Source organism: Pinus tabuliformis, chromosome 3_2 (assembly GCF_031772625.1).
Source record: "Pinus tabuliformis cultivar Carrire ecotype Pingquan chromosome 3_2, CPIR1, whole genome shotgun sequence".
NCBI classification, from domain to species: Eukaryota; Viridiplantae; Streptophyta; class Pinopsida; order Pinales; family Pinaceae; genus Pinus; species Pinus tabuliformis.
The window spans coordinates 1,085,439,083-1,085,454,433 of NC_142302.1; positions in this window are offsets into that span (position 1 = coordinate 1,085,439,083).

Genomic DNA, 15,351 nt, shown 5'->3' on the forward strand with positions numbered 1-15,351 from the left:
TGTGAGCATAGACTATTTAAAGGGGAAATTCTATCAGCTTAAATCCATCTTAATTCCAGGTCTACCAAGTGCTAGAAGGGATAAATAGATTTCATCCCTCTAGGAGTGGTAGATGTGGAGTTAAGATGGATATAGGTTGGTTTTTATGATAATGAAGATATTAAATAGACTTAAGAAATGATATTGTAATAAAAAATCTTAAGGTGAATGGTTAAAGCTACATTTAGTCACTTCACAAAATTTAGTAAAAAATACCGATATCTCCCTTAATATTTGTTTTTTTGATTTAACAAAAAAATTCAAAACAATGAAATCTTAACTCTTTCCGCATCACTCTCACAGAAGAGAGATAGTTGCTGCTCATATTTTCCACCATTTTTCAAACATTCTTAATATGATATCTTCATGAAAATGTTAAGGTACTGATCTTGGATTAGTTGTTTGAAAAATATGTTGGTTTGTACAACCTTTCATCTTCTCTACTATTCTTAGTTTGTCGTAATGATCTGTAGGGGTTGGGTCACTGCAGCATATTGTCCAAAAAAGTGGAGATCGTGCACCAAAAAGGAAATTAATCCACATGTTACAACACTGTTAAAAATGGTATGAAGGTAGTGAATTATGCTAATAAGAAATTTAGATTGGCAGAGATGTAATTAAATTTTATTATTTAATTGAAGATTTCTAGTTAAAATAATAATAAATCTACATTTATATATTGATTGGAAGGCTTTTGACAACAGTCACTTCTTCCCATTATATCCCCTTTAGGCCTTTGGGATACCTGCTACTTCATTACATTATATAGTTGGGGCTCGCTACTTGTTGGAGTGTTGAGGTAAACAAACTTGATGTGTTTTGTTTTGTTTTTTTTTTTTTTTTTTTTTTTATCTCGCAGTTGGTATCTATGGAATAAGAAAGAAATTTGATAGCTTGGCAAAGTGGTAGCTTGACAAAAGTGGTAGAGAAAACAGTAATCTCTCCTACCATGACAAACATGGCCACTCAAACTTGCAACATTGTTTGTAGGAAGTGAAAATTATGTTTATTTTTTCCAAACATGTATGTTAGTATATTATTGTTTAATGAATATGCTTTAGTATTATCATATATGATTTCATACTTTAACAAAACATTCTCCAAGACTTCATAATGTTTTATTATTTAGTGAAAGATTTTCCAATATCTTACAATATTTTATAATTCAATGAAAGATTCGCCATGAATTTACAAGATAATATAATCTGGTGAGAGATTTGCTATATATATATACATATATATATATATATATATATATATATATATATATATATATATATATATATTATATTAGTGATAATATCACCTTCCATTTTTCCTATGTATTATTGGGATTCGCCCATTTATTATACATATAAATTTAGGGTGGTTCTTAAAATTTTCCCTGGAAATATGTATGTATTCTTGAATTTGTCTATGTTGTAATAATATCAAGAATAAAGTTTTCATTGAAAATAATTGGGATCTACCATGTAATTTTACTTTACTACATGAAATTCTTGATTTGTTAGATCCTAACCAGTTATGGTCGAATTTGCTTTTGTTGTAATAAGATTAAGAATAAAGTTATCATTTTAATCACTGAAATATACCATGTAATATTTATTCACTACATGAAATTGTTTATTTGTTAGAGCCCAACTTATTAGGATTATGAAGAGTCCTCTTTCATGGAAATATTTATTAATTCCCTATTCTTGTTCAAAGAATTACATATTATAGAAAGGTGGAAAATAAATTAGATGCAGTTGAATGGTTTCTATTTTAAAATGTACGGAGGGAGTATAAAATCATTTTCAGTTGCATTCGAATATTTTGGAGCACCCACTAAAGTGCATCATTTTCATCCTAGTTAATTCCATTTCTACTATCCCAATGCTTCTAGAAGTCCTCCAAAGTGATCTCTTAACTATCTTGGAGGGAAATTTATTACTTGATTGGAACCCATGGATTATAATTTGATTAGGCACAAGGGATGAGAAAGCTTCATATTCTTCAATATATTCTGCAAGTTAAAATCATATCAAACGATTACTTTTCTGTTTAATTGATACGATAATAAGTTGAGCATTTGTTAGGATTTTGAGACCTTTTGCAATGGATTTTTTAAAGAAATTAAAGAAAAGGTGAAAACGATGCAATGGAAGGATTTTCTATTTTATTGCTTAAGCATCCCTTTCTAATGTGAAGTCTTGGTATTTTCTTGACTCAAGATTAGTCGCATTTGACTTCCTAGCATTTCTTTTAATTTCATTTTTGTTGTGTTTATATTTCTATCCTTGAAGTCAGTGATCTACTGTGTGTGTAATAGAAGTATTAACTACTAAGCACTCTCAAAAGTGGTATTGATCGATGACTAACTTTAAATGTCCCTACTTGACATTTTAGTATTACATGATCATGAAAAGAAATTATTATTGAATATTAAAGGAAAGATAATTAACGTGCAGTGTTTCTTGTTATTCCATATAATTACTACATTTTAGCCCCCAATAATATATTTGAGGCTAATTTTTGGTTGTTACTTGTGGAGCTTCCCTTTTGCTCAGAAAAAACATTAAGGATAAATGTCAATTGCATTGGCATTGGGCATCATCAAAGAGAAATTCACCAAAAGCAATAGAGGACATTGGAGCAATTGGTACAATGAGCAGATAACCACTAGAGAAACACTGAGGCACCATAATTTCTTGTGTATTTAGATTCACTCAAAATTAACTAGTCGCAATGAGTACCTTATTTTCTGAATATTTTCATGTATACAGAAATACTAAAAACGCAATTTCAAACTAATTATTCAAACTGATAATTATTTGATTGCCATAATTTATAATTAAATAGTATAATATGATTAATATTATAGGACACAACTATAGGATCTGACTGTGAGAGCCATTGTGACAATGTATGTACACTTCTAATTGTATTAGACAATCATCTCTTAGAGTGTCATATCCATCCAACGAAATTTACCCACAGAGGCCATTGTGGGATTCAAATTTTTTCTTTCAATGGACAAGTGGTGATATATTTTCTTAGGCTTTAGTGTTATGCTTCCCTAAGGTTTTGACACTACTCATAGCTAGCACCTTCATTCAACCAAGTGAGGTACTCATCTTGGAAAATTGAATCAATTTGTCTCCACAATCCAATATGACGTTGGATCAATCTCATGATCCTAAAAGCATAGGTCATAATAGCGAGGAAGTTTTACTGTGGGCAAAAGAATATCCAAATTTAAGGAACATGACTCTTTTATAACAAGAAATAAGGATATTTTTTACATTGATCCTTTATTTTCCATTTCTTTTCACAAGTTATCTATTACCTGATGTTTTTAACATGTAACTTAGTTGGTATCATTGTGCCTAAGGTTTTGTTTAAGGTTGAATACTAATTTCCAGAGGTGTTATTTTCTATGGTGACATTTTATTTTCTTTCTTTATACAAGTCATATAGCCGCAGAGTGGCCACTATCGAATGTTAAGGTATATGTCGTATAAATATTTTGTAGTCTAATTCATTTTATATTCAAGTATTCATCGTCTTTCATTTTCAGAAGAGGAACTCAATATTGATGGTAAGAAGCAACAATTGAAGAAAGAGAAGAACAATAGCAATGGAGCAATAAATGCAAAAATGAGAGAGAAAAGAGAGTATGTCTATTGATACTGTTAGAGCCAATATCTTGCATAAGGCACACTCATAGAGACTGATGGTCAAGCCTTTAGAGTTGGTGAATTCACTTGCAATGCTTTGGCAACACAATGATAATGTTTTGAAATGATGAAACAATATTTCGCGTGTAAATTGTAGTCCAACCAATGTTATGTTGGAAACTCATATGGTAATACTTGATATTTTATATAATAAAATTTATATCGTTGAAATTATTTTTATTTGCAATTGATATTATTTAGCCTTGTAATTAACATATGCAACTTTTCATTATCATATTAGATAAGCATGCACATTGTATGACAATTTTTTAAAATTTAGTCATAAAATCATACTAATTAATTTATGTTGTTTAATAATGAACACAAAATCAATCTAAAACTAATAAATTATTATTTTATATTAATTAATGAAGAACACAAATAAAATGAATATATAACTAAATTAGTCGTTTATAATGGTTATGAAGGAAATAAAATGAAATGAATAGAAACTACTAAATCAGTGATTTATATAATGAATATGACAATACCAAAAAAACATAAATGACTACTACAAATTATATATTTATAAAATAATGACTAAATTTTACATATATACAACAATTAGTAGCTAATTTACAATATCTTATGACACGACTAAAATTTAGTCATATTTCTTTGGTCATTAATTGGTTTCAAATAATGACTAAAAATTTCATATATATGACTATTAGTAGCTAATTTATAGTATCTTATGACATGACCAACATTTTGGTCATTAATTGGTTTTCTCCGGGATTCGTATAGTAATATATTTTATTGTATATTTGGTCATTAACTACAACAATTAATGACTAAACCAATGAAAAATTAACGACCAAATTTATGACTTAATATACTACTAGATGGTAAAATTGAGGAAACAAAGTAATGACTAAGATAAAAATGACTAAAACTTGGTCGCGTTATAAGATACTGTAAATTAGATACTATTTGTCAACGACTAAAAAATGGTCGTTTATATGTAAATTTTAGTTGTTTTTTAGTAAATAATTAGTCATTGTGTACTATTGTATGCATCAGATTTTTTGAAAAGGAAATAAATATTTGCATGCATGGAAAGAATAACCCCGATATTAGGTTTCTTGGAAAGTAAATGTGCATTTTCATCTACAAAAACAATAGGTATTATGTTAGTTTTTTTTAAGGGAATATATTTTTAATATATAAAAGATTAATTATTATGTTAGTGTCCTTGAAAAAGAAAAAATGGTATATACATAGAAGTAATAATTATTGTAATAATTTTCTTAAGAAGAATATGTGTTTGTATACACAAAATTATCTATTGTATTTGCTTCCCTTGGAAAAGAATATGTATTTATGCACTAAGATAATAAACTACTATGTTAGTTTTCCTTTATAAGAATTTGGGTAGATATGGAATTTTTTTGTGGAAAAGAATATGTTCTAATGTAAACAAAATAATAATAGCTAATGTGGTGTTTATCTTTGAAAAAATTCTCTCTTCTTGCGCAAAGAAATGGTGATAATCATGAAGATTCTTTTAATTATTACCATGTTCTTTTGGATAGAAATAGAGTAGAACTATTTCCCTTTGTCATGATACATGTGAAGTAGGACCAAGTGAACATGCCTTGGTAATATTTATGTATTTTACCTTATCCATGTGAGTTATGGATAGACTGACATGTGTCATAATCATACATGTGTAAAGATAAATAGACAGACTTTGGTAGTTATGTACTTTTAATTAATGCATGTGCAGTGTTAATACATATGTTTGTCTCAATACTTTGTATGTATTTTAATTATGCACATAGAAAGATGTTTGAGGCATAACTAGTAAAGACTTATTATTTGGGTTTGATAAATCTTTTATAATCATGATGTCAGACTTTCTACAACAATAATTGTAGAAAAGGATTGTGTTTTATGTGAATAATGAATTATGTTTAACATTGTCGTTTAACATTGTGGAAGGAAATGAACTAATGATCCATGCAGATTGAGGGATTGTCAAAAGCATGGTAATCTACTACATGGAACAACCAAGACACAAAGACAGATTGTTCGAGGAACTGTTGGTTAAATGATATTATGATTAATTTAATAACTTCTAGTTGGTTATGTTGAATTAAAGATGATATTCTTTGTAATATTTTTAATAATGGTCAAGGGATGGACTCCCTTACAAATAATTGAGTGAGGGGTGAACACCCTCATGAAAAATTTAATAAAATAAATGTTTTTTGGTTTTTCATTTCGGGCTTTCCAAGGTATATCGATGTCCATTAATATGTTTTTGTATTATGTCATTTTAATGATGTTTCTTCCTTGTATGACATTGATAGTTACATTATCAATACATGATTAACTAGCCTAATTAAACAAACAATAATATTGATGTAAGGTACAATAGGAAGCTTTATGTTTATTCATTGCATCAAAGATTATTACATTCAATGTAACTTGTTATTCCATTTTTACTTATACATTCAAGAAATATTTTGATTTCTTGAAAAGGAAATATGTATTTGTATGCATGGAAAGAATAACTACGGTATTAGGTTTCTTGGAAAAGAAATGTGCATTTGAATATATAAAAACAATAGGTATTGTGTTAGTTTTTTTTTTTGAAAAGAATATGTGTTTAATATATAAAAGATTAATTATTTTGTTGGTGTTGTTGCAAAAGAACAAGTGTTATATACATAGAATTAATAGCTATTGTACTAATTTTCTTGAGAAGAATATGTGTTTATATACAAAAAAGTAGCTTTTGTGTTTTTTTCCCTTGGAAAATAATATGTATTTATCCACTAAGATAATAAACTACTATGTTAGTTGTCATTTATAAGAATTTGGGTAGTTGTGGAAAAGAATATGTTCTTATGCAAAGAAAATAATAATACTTAAGGTGGTGTTTATATTTGAAAAAAATCCCTCTTATTTTGCGAAGAAATGGCGATAATCATGAAGATTCATTTAATACTACCATGTTATTATGGATAGAAATAGAATATAACAATTTTCCTTTGTCATGATACATGTGAAGTAGGGATAAGTGGGCATGTCTTGGTAATCTTTATGTATTTTAGCTTATGCATGTGAGTTATGGATGGACCCACATATGTCATAACCATACATGTGTAGAGAAAAATAGACATATTTTGGTAGTTATGTACTTTAAATTAACGCATGTACAGTGTTAATATAGATGTGTGTGTCAATACTTTGTATGTATTTTAATTATGCACATAAAAATATTTTTGAGGCATAACTAGTAAAGACTTATTATTTGGGTTTGATAAATATTTTATAATAATGATGTCACACATGCTATGAAAATAATTGTAGGAAAGGATTGTGTCTTATGTGAAGGAAATGAACTAATGGTACATGAAGATTGAGGGATTGTCAAAAGCACGGTAATATATTACAGGGAACAACCAAGCCACAGAGACAAATTGTTCGAGGAACTATTTGTTAAATGATATCATGATTAATGTAATAACTTCTAGTTGGTTATGTTGAATTAAATATGACATTTATTTGTAATATTTTTAATAATGGTCAAGGGATAGACTCCCTTACAAATCATTGAGTGAGGAGTGAACACCCTCACGAAACATTTAAAAAAATAAATGTTTGCTAGATTTTCATTTTGGGATTTCCAAGGTATATCGATGTCCATTAATATGTCATTTTATTGAGGTTGCTTCCTTATATGAAATTGATAGTTACATTATCAATACATGATTAACTATCCTAATTAAATGAACAGTGATACTGATGTAAGGTACAATAGGAAGATTTATGTTCATATGTTGCATCAAAGGTTATTACATTATGTAACTTGTTATTCCATTTTTACTTTTACTTTCAAGAAATATTTCGATTTCTTGGAAAGGAAATATATATTTGCAAGCGTGGAAAGAATAACTATGGTATTAGGTTTCTTGGAAAATAAATGTTCATTTGCATGTAAAAAAACAATAGGTATTGTGTTAGTTTTTTTTAAGAGAATATGTGCTTAATATATAAAAGATTAATTATTGTGTTAGTGTTGTTGAAAAAGAACAAGTGTTATATACATAGAAGTAATAGCTATTGTACTAATTTTCTTGAGAAGAATATGTCTTTTTATACACAAAAGGAGATATTATGTTTGCTTCCCTTGGAAAAGAATATGTATTTATGCACTAAAATAATAAACTACTATGTTAGCTTTCCTTTATAATAATTTGGGTTGTTGTGGAATTTTTTTTGTGGAAAAGAATATGTTCTTATGCAAAGAAAATAATAATAGTTAATGTGGTGTTTATCTTTGAAACAAATCCCTCTTCTTGTGCGAAGAAATGGTGATAATCATGAACATTCTTTTAATTATCACTGTGTTTTTGCAGATAGAAATAGGATATAACTATCTCCCTTTATCATGACACATGTGAAGTAGGGACAAGTGAACATGCCTTGGTAATATTTATGTATTTTACCGTATGCATGTGAGTTATGGATGGACTGACACGTGTCATAACCATACTTGTGTAAGGATAAATAGACATGTTTTGGTAGTTATGTACTTTTAATTAATGCATGTGTCGTGTTAATAAATATGTTTTTCTCAATACTTTTTATATATTTCAATTATGCACATAAAAAGATGTTTGAGAAATAACTAGTAAAGACTTAATATTTGGGTTTGATAAATATTTTATAATCATGATGTCATGCCTGCTACGACAATAATTGCGGGAAAGGATTGTGACTTATGTGAAGTATGGATTATTTTTAACATTGTGGAAGGCAATGAACTAATGGTCCATGCAAATTGAGGGATTGTCAAAAGAAAGGTAATCTACTAGAGGGAACAACCAAGCCACAAAGACAAATTGTTCAAGGAACTATTAGCTAAATGATATCATGTTTAATGTAATAACCTCTAATTGGTTATGTTGAATTAGAGATGATATTTCTTTGTAATATTTTTAATAATGGCCAACGGATGAGATCCCTTACAAATCATTGAGGAGTGAACACCCTCATGAAATATTTAATAAAATAATTTTTTGTTGGTTTTTCATTTTGGGATTTCCAAGGTATATTGAGGTCCATTAATATGTTTTTGTATTATGTCATTTTAATGATGTTGCTTCCTTGTATGACATTGACACTTACATTATCAATACATGATTAACTAGCCTAATTAAATGAACAATGATATTGATGTAAGGTACAATACGGAGCTTTAACTTTATATGTTGTATCAAAGGTTATTACATTATGTAAGGTGTTATTCCATTTTTACTTTTACTTTCAAGAAATATTTCGATTTCTTGAAAAGGAAATATATATTTGCTTGCATGGAAAGAATTACTACGAAATTTGGCTTCTTGGAATCGAAATGTGCATTTGCATGTATGAAAACAATAGGTATTGTGTTACTTATTTTTAAGAGAATATGTGTTTAACATATAAAATACTAATTATTGTGTTAGTGTTCTTGAAAAAGAACAAATGTTATATACATAGAAGTAATAGCTATTGTACTAATTTTCTTGAGAATAATATTGTATACACAAAAGTAACTATTGTGTTTGCTTCCCTTGGAAAAGAATATGTATTTATGCACTAAGATAATAAAATACTATGTTAGTTTTCCTTTATAATAATTTGGATAGTTGTGGAAATTTTTTTCTAGAAAAGAATATGTTCTTATGCAAAGAAAATAATAATAGTTAATGTGTTGTTTATCTTTCAAAAAAATATCTCTTCTTGTGCGAAGAAATGGTGATAATCATGAAGATTCTTTTAATTACTACCGTGTTCTTGTGGATAAAAATAGAATGTAGTTATTTCTCTTTCTCATGATACATGTGTAGTAGGGACACTTGAACATGCCTTGGTAATCTTTATGTATTTTACCATATGCATGTGACTTATGGATGAACTCACATGTGTCATAACCATACATGTGTAAAGATAAATAGACATGTTTTGGTATTTATTTACTTTTAATTAATGCATGTCTTATGTTAATAAAGTTGTTTGTCTCAATCCTTTGTATATATTTTAATTATGCACATAAAAGGATGTTTGAGATATAACTAGTAAAGACTTATTATTCGGGTTTGATAACTATATTATAATCATGATGTCAGACTTACTAGAACAATAATTGCAGAAAAGGATTGTGTCTTATATGAAGGATGGATTATTTTTAACATTATGGAAGGCAATGAACTAATGGTCCATGCATATTGGGGGATTTTCAAAAGCAAGGTAATCTACTACAAGGAACAAACAAGCCACAAAGACAAATTGTTCGAGGAATTGTTGGTTAAATGATGTCATGATTAATGTAGTTACTTCTAGTTGGTTATGTTGAATTAAAGATGATATTTCTTTGTAATATTTTTAACAATGGCCAAGGGATGGAGTCCCTTATAAATCATTGAAAGAGGGGTAAACACCCTTACAAAACATTTAATAAAATAAATGTCTGTTGGTTTTTCGTTTTGGGATTTCCAAGGTATATTGATGTCCATTAATATGTTTTTGCATTATGTCATTTTAATAATGTTGCTTCCTTGTATGACATTGGAACTTACATTATCAATACATGATTAACTAGCAAATTAAATGAACAATGTTAAGGTACAATAGGAATATTTATGTTTATACGTTGCATCAAAGGTTGTTACATTATGTAACTTTTTATTCCATTTTTTACTTATGTAATGATGATGATTTCATCTAATGGTCAATCAGGAAACATGGAATAAGTGATTGGGAATATTACTTGCTAAGTAAAGTCCATAAAAAAATTCTAATCCTATTTATTTTTATATGGGGTTTACTAGGAGGTGGTATAAGTGGATAGCTTTTGTAACATACAAAGCATTTGTGGGGGGAGGGTCACGGGATGGTGTGGGTTTAAGTAAGATGAAATGTAGTGGAGGGGGGTGAGGTGATGTGGGTTTAAGTAAGATGACATGTAGTATTGATAAGTAATTTCCATGGTTTCTGTAAATTATAATATAACAATCAAATTATAATGTAGGGTCCATAAAAAAATTCTAATCCTATTTATTTTTATATGGGGTTTACTAGGAGGTGGTATAAGTGGATAGCTTTTGTAACATACAAAGCATTTGTGGGGGGAGGGTCACGGGATGGTGTGGGTTTAAGTAAGATGAAATGTAGTGGAGGGGGGTGAGGTGATGTGGGTTTAAGTAAGATGACATGTAGTATTGATAAGTAATTTCCATGGTTTCTGTAAATTATAATATAACAATCAAATTATAATGTAGGAGATAAATATTTTATTCACTAATCAATTTGCATACATCCATTTAATATCTAATTTTCATAAGTTTAATATTAAATTTTATTATTATTAAATATTCAAATAAAAATAGTGTGGGTAAGATGAAAATTAATATTGATAAGCAATTTATGTTTTAAACTTAAAAAGAATAGAGTATTTACAATTCTGTAAATTATAATAATCAAAATATTATATAAAACATATGTCTCTTTCTAAACCCTCAAATTTAATACACGAATTTAATATCAAAATTTCATAATCTTAAAACTAATTATTATTTTAATAAACTTATAACCTTTATATATAAAACTCATCCTATCTATTATTATTAAATATTTCATTGTGAATTCCCGAAGCAAGAAAGTGTTCAATTTTTTATCGTTTTAGCATCCATACCATTCCAAAAAAAATTGTAAATTGACAATTAAAAGAAAAATAGCTCATATATTGTGATTGCATTGCATCATCATTTTCGATTGCAGTTTATTTTTTAAATCGTTCTTTTAGACCATGTGTACATACTATTTCCATCTTAACTCAGAACCAGTGAGCACAGTACTGTTGTTACTGGTCCAGTAAAGCAAATAATTTAAATATTACCAGTATTAAAATATTATCATTTTAAATATTTCAAAAATTATAATATAATAAGTATTTTAAATATTTAAAATTATAATTTAATGTTTAATATTATTTATATTAATTTTTTTATTCTTTTTTAGTTTGGTACGACTATATTTTTATCATGTTTAATTTTTTATTTCAATTGGGGATAGTACAAGATTTGAACCCAAAACTTCTGGTTTAGTGAAACTCCATTTCCACAACCATTACTAATTAAGCTACCCAAAAAATAGATTAAATTTCGATTTAAATATATTTATAAAATAAATAAAATTTATAAATTTATTATTAATTATTTTTGTTTATAAAAATAAAATATCAAAATAAACTACATTATTTATATATATTTTTTAATTTAATAAATTAAAAACTAGTTTAAATAAATCACTATGACAAAATATATCGTCTTACAATACATTTTTTCGAAGTATTGAGTTTGCCTCAACATTGATATGAAATTATTTTTGTATTTAGTTAAAAGTTTAATATTGAGTTTAATTTTAGATTTAACATATATATATATATGAAAATGAAAAATAACAATAAAATATTAGATTTTAGTTTCATGATTTTTTCATATTTGTGTTAGATGATTTTCTTAAAAGTAGGAAATTTACTTGATTTAGATTTTATTGAAAATATATTATTAGAAGTACTATCTAAACTAAAATCAGATTAACCTAGTTAAGATAAACTTAAACCAAAAATAATTAAAAATAAAAAAGATAGATTTGAACTCATATTACTTCCGGAGAGGAAATAGCTCTAATTTAATTACATTAAAGAAAATCATTTGAAAAGAATCTATAAAATTTAAATACATATATGAAATCAAATCAACCTAATCTTGGCCTATAAAAGAGTGGATAATGTATACAGAGTAGGATACTATTACAGGAAAGAATTATGTTCTTAATCTGAGCTTCTTTACATAATCTTAGCCTTCATGCATAAAACTTTAAACATGCAACAACCAAAACATAATAAATAATAACAAAGAAAAAAAGTAAAGGGAATAGGAAAGAAAGAGGAGAAGGTAAAGGAGAAGCCATTATCTTCATTATGGTGATTTCTTTATGAAACATTATCCCCAATGTATGAAACTCTAAACCAGTCACAACAAAACAACAACAAAAACATTGAAAATTAAATAAATGAAAAACAAGGTAAAAGAGGAAGAAATGAAAAAAAGGGAAAGGGGAATGGGTTACTTTTCATGGTCATTCCTTCCAGAAGTTGAAAAATTAGTCTCCATGATGATGAGACCTTAAGAGAAGAAATCTAAAAGAAAAAGGAAAACAAAAAATAAGAGGAGAGAAAAAAAGGAAATGGGAAATGAATATAAAAATTATGATTGAGTATCCCTAATGGGGTGAATACTAGGGACATTGGTGGGGTTGGTGGACGAGGTCACTACCCAACCAACAAGAGAATAATAAATGTAAATGGTGGTGTGGCCAATCCCCTGCATGCAAAAGCATGAGAATCTCAGTTATGAAGGTGCCCATGGAATATGACCCTCAACATTTCAACTTGGGCTTGGCTATCCAGTTGAAACAACGAGATGGGGAAAAAAGGCCTAGTTCCCTACTGTAGGAGGGATGGCTTAAGGAAATTGTGAGATATGTGAGTCTAATCATGTAAGTTTGATGATAATCTAGCTGAATTTTTCTTTTTCCATTCTTGGTGAAAATTCTATGGAAGTTGCTCTTAGCTCAGCTTTAATGTTAATTTTCTTGCGAAGGAGAATTAGGAACTTTGGGGTAGTAGAAAGTGGTGGCTTTTAGTGGTAGAATAATGTTTTCATTTGTTTGGTCCTCCAAATATTTGGCATGGGAATTTACTCCAATCATTCAATATTCGATAACAAGCTTTAGAATGGTTATCCCGTCTTGGTAATTCTTAACTTCTTTGTAGGCTCTTTTAATGTTTGTATTAGTAATTCAACTATTTTTTGGTATTTTAATGTGGGTGGTCCAATGCATTTATGACATCATCATCAGTTACTCAAAATCACCGGTTTGTAGTTTCTTCTTATGTGTGGTCAACAGTCTATCTAGCTAACTATTTATCTCCTTAATCGAAGTAAGTTCTTAGATGACTACCTATTGTACCATCTCCTCTGTCAGGCTTTGGCTTCTCTCTACTCTCAGTTCCCTATCTTGCAACTAACTCTAGCCTTTGCTCACTTTTGTTTCCATACCCCTGCCATTAGAAAATCCTGTGTGAACCCTTAGTGTTAGCTCGTTTTATTTAACATGCAAAGACAAAGAATGTGAAATCAACATGGAGGGGGAGGCCGCAACCCCGAAGGAAGAAACCATGCCCAACAACAAGCACAAGAAGTTGTTGAGACCTATCATCTATCCATCCCTCTTGAAACTCGTAATGAGATCTGCTAATTGGAATCCCTTGCTGCTAAAGATACATAATCTTTCTATGACTAAAATATCGAGGAGGAAGTCTCCAACTAGGTTCCTAACTCTATTCATACTAGGGGAAGAAGGGAAAAATACTTAAAAACCATATCCCTTTACTAGTAGGTCAAGACCTTATTGGGTAGAGTCTTGAAAGACAAAGATCAAGAAAGACATAATATCTTTATAGGTTTGGAAGACATCATACATGCCCAAAAAACCTGCGGGTGTGCTTGGTAAGAGTGGATGCAAGGCTAGCTCATATAGAGTTCCATCTCCAATGTGACCCTAATCCTTTCGCTCCTCTAGGCTCCAGTTCCAAAGACCCAACAATCATCACCTCCTCAAACTCTTGATCATTTGAAATGTTAAGTTGGAGTTTTTTTGTTTTACAATAATTCAGAGAAAGTTGTTAAAATTGTTAACATTTTCAAAAATTACTTAATTGGTATGTTGTTAAAAATATTTTGTTTCACCCTAAGTAAATTGAAACAACCTGAATAAACCATATTTAAGTTGACTAATTATATATATATAGATATAACCTGACGAATTCTTTTAGAAAAAATAAAATATTTTAATTAAACAAAAAAATATAAATCACTCCCATAATAGTCGAGATAAAGAATTTTATTTTTTAAATTTATTTAAAAGAAAAAAAAAATCTTCAATTTTATTAAATTAAATTAGATAAAAAATCTTAACCACCAAAGTTGATTTTAAATTAGTGTTAACATGCACCATATTGAGTTGAGTGCTACATAACATGTAAAATTTTCGTGTCATCCACGAAATCATGTAAAGTTTCATGAAATAAAGTAAAGTTTAGTGTTAGAGTGTGAAATAATATTGCATTTTTTTTAATTAAAAAGTTATTAACTAATTTTATTTTATTTTTAAATAAGTTATAATAGAAGTTGATAATAGAAATTTTTTACAACTACTAAATAATGGTTATCTTAAAAAAATATTTTAATTTTAAATTAAAATTTATTTATGTATATTTTTTATATTTATGTTTTTATATTTAAAAGAATTGTTATCCTAAATTAAAATAATTGTTATATTTATGTAGTTTATATTTAAAATAATTGTTATCTTAAATAGATGTTTTAATTTAAGATTAAAATTTATTTATGTATAATCTGTTAGATGTATGTATTTTATATTTGAATTTATATTAATGTTGTTTATATTTGAAATTTTTAAAACATTGATAATATATTTAATAAATATTTGAATTTTAAATTAAAATTTA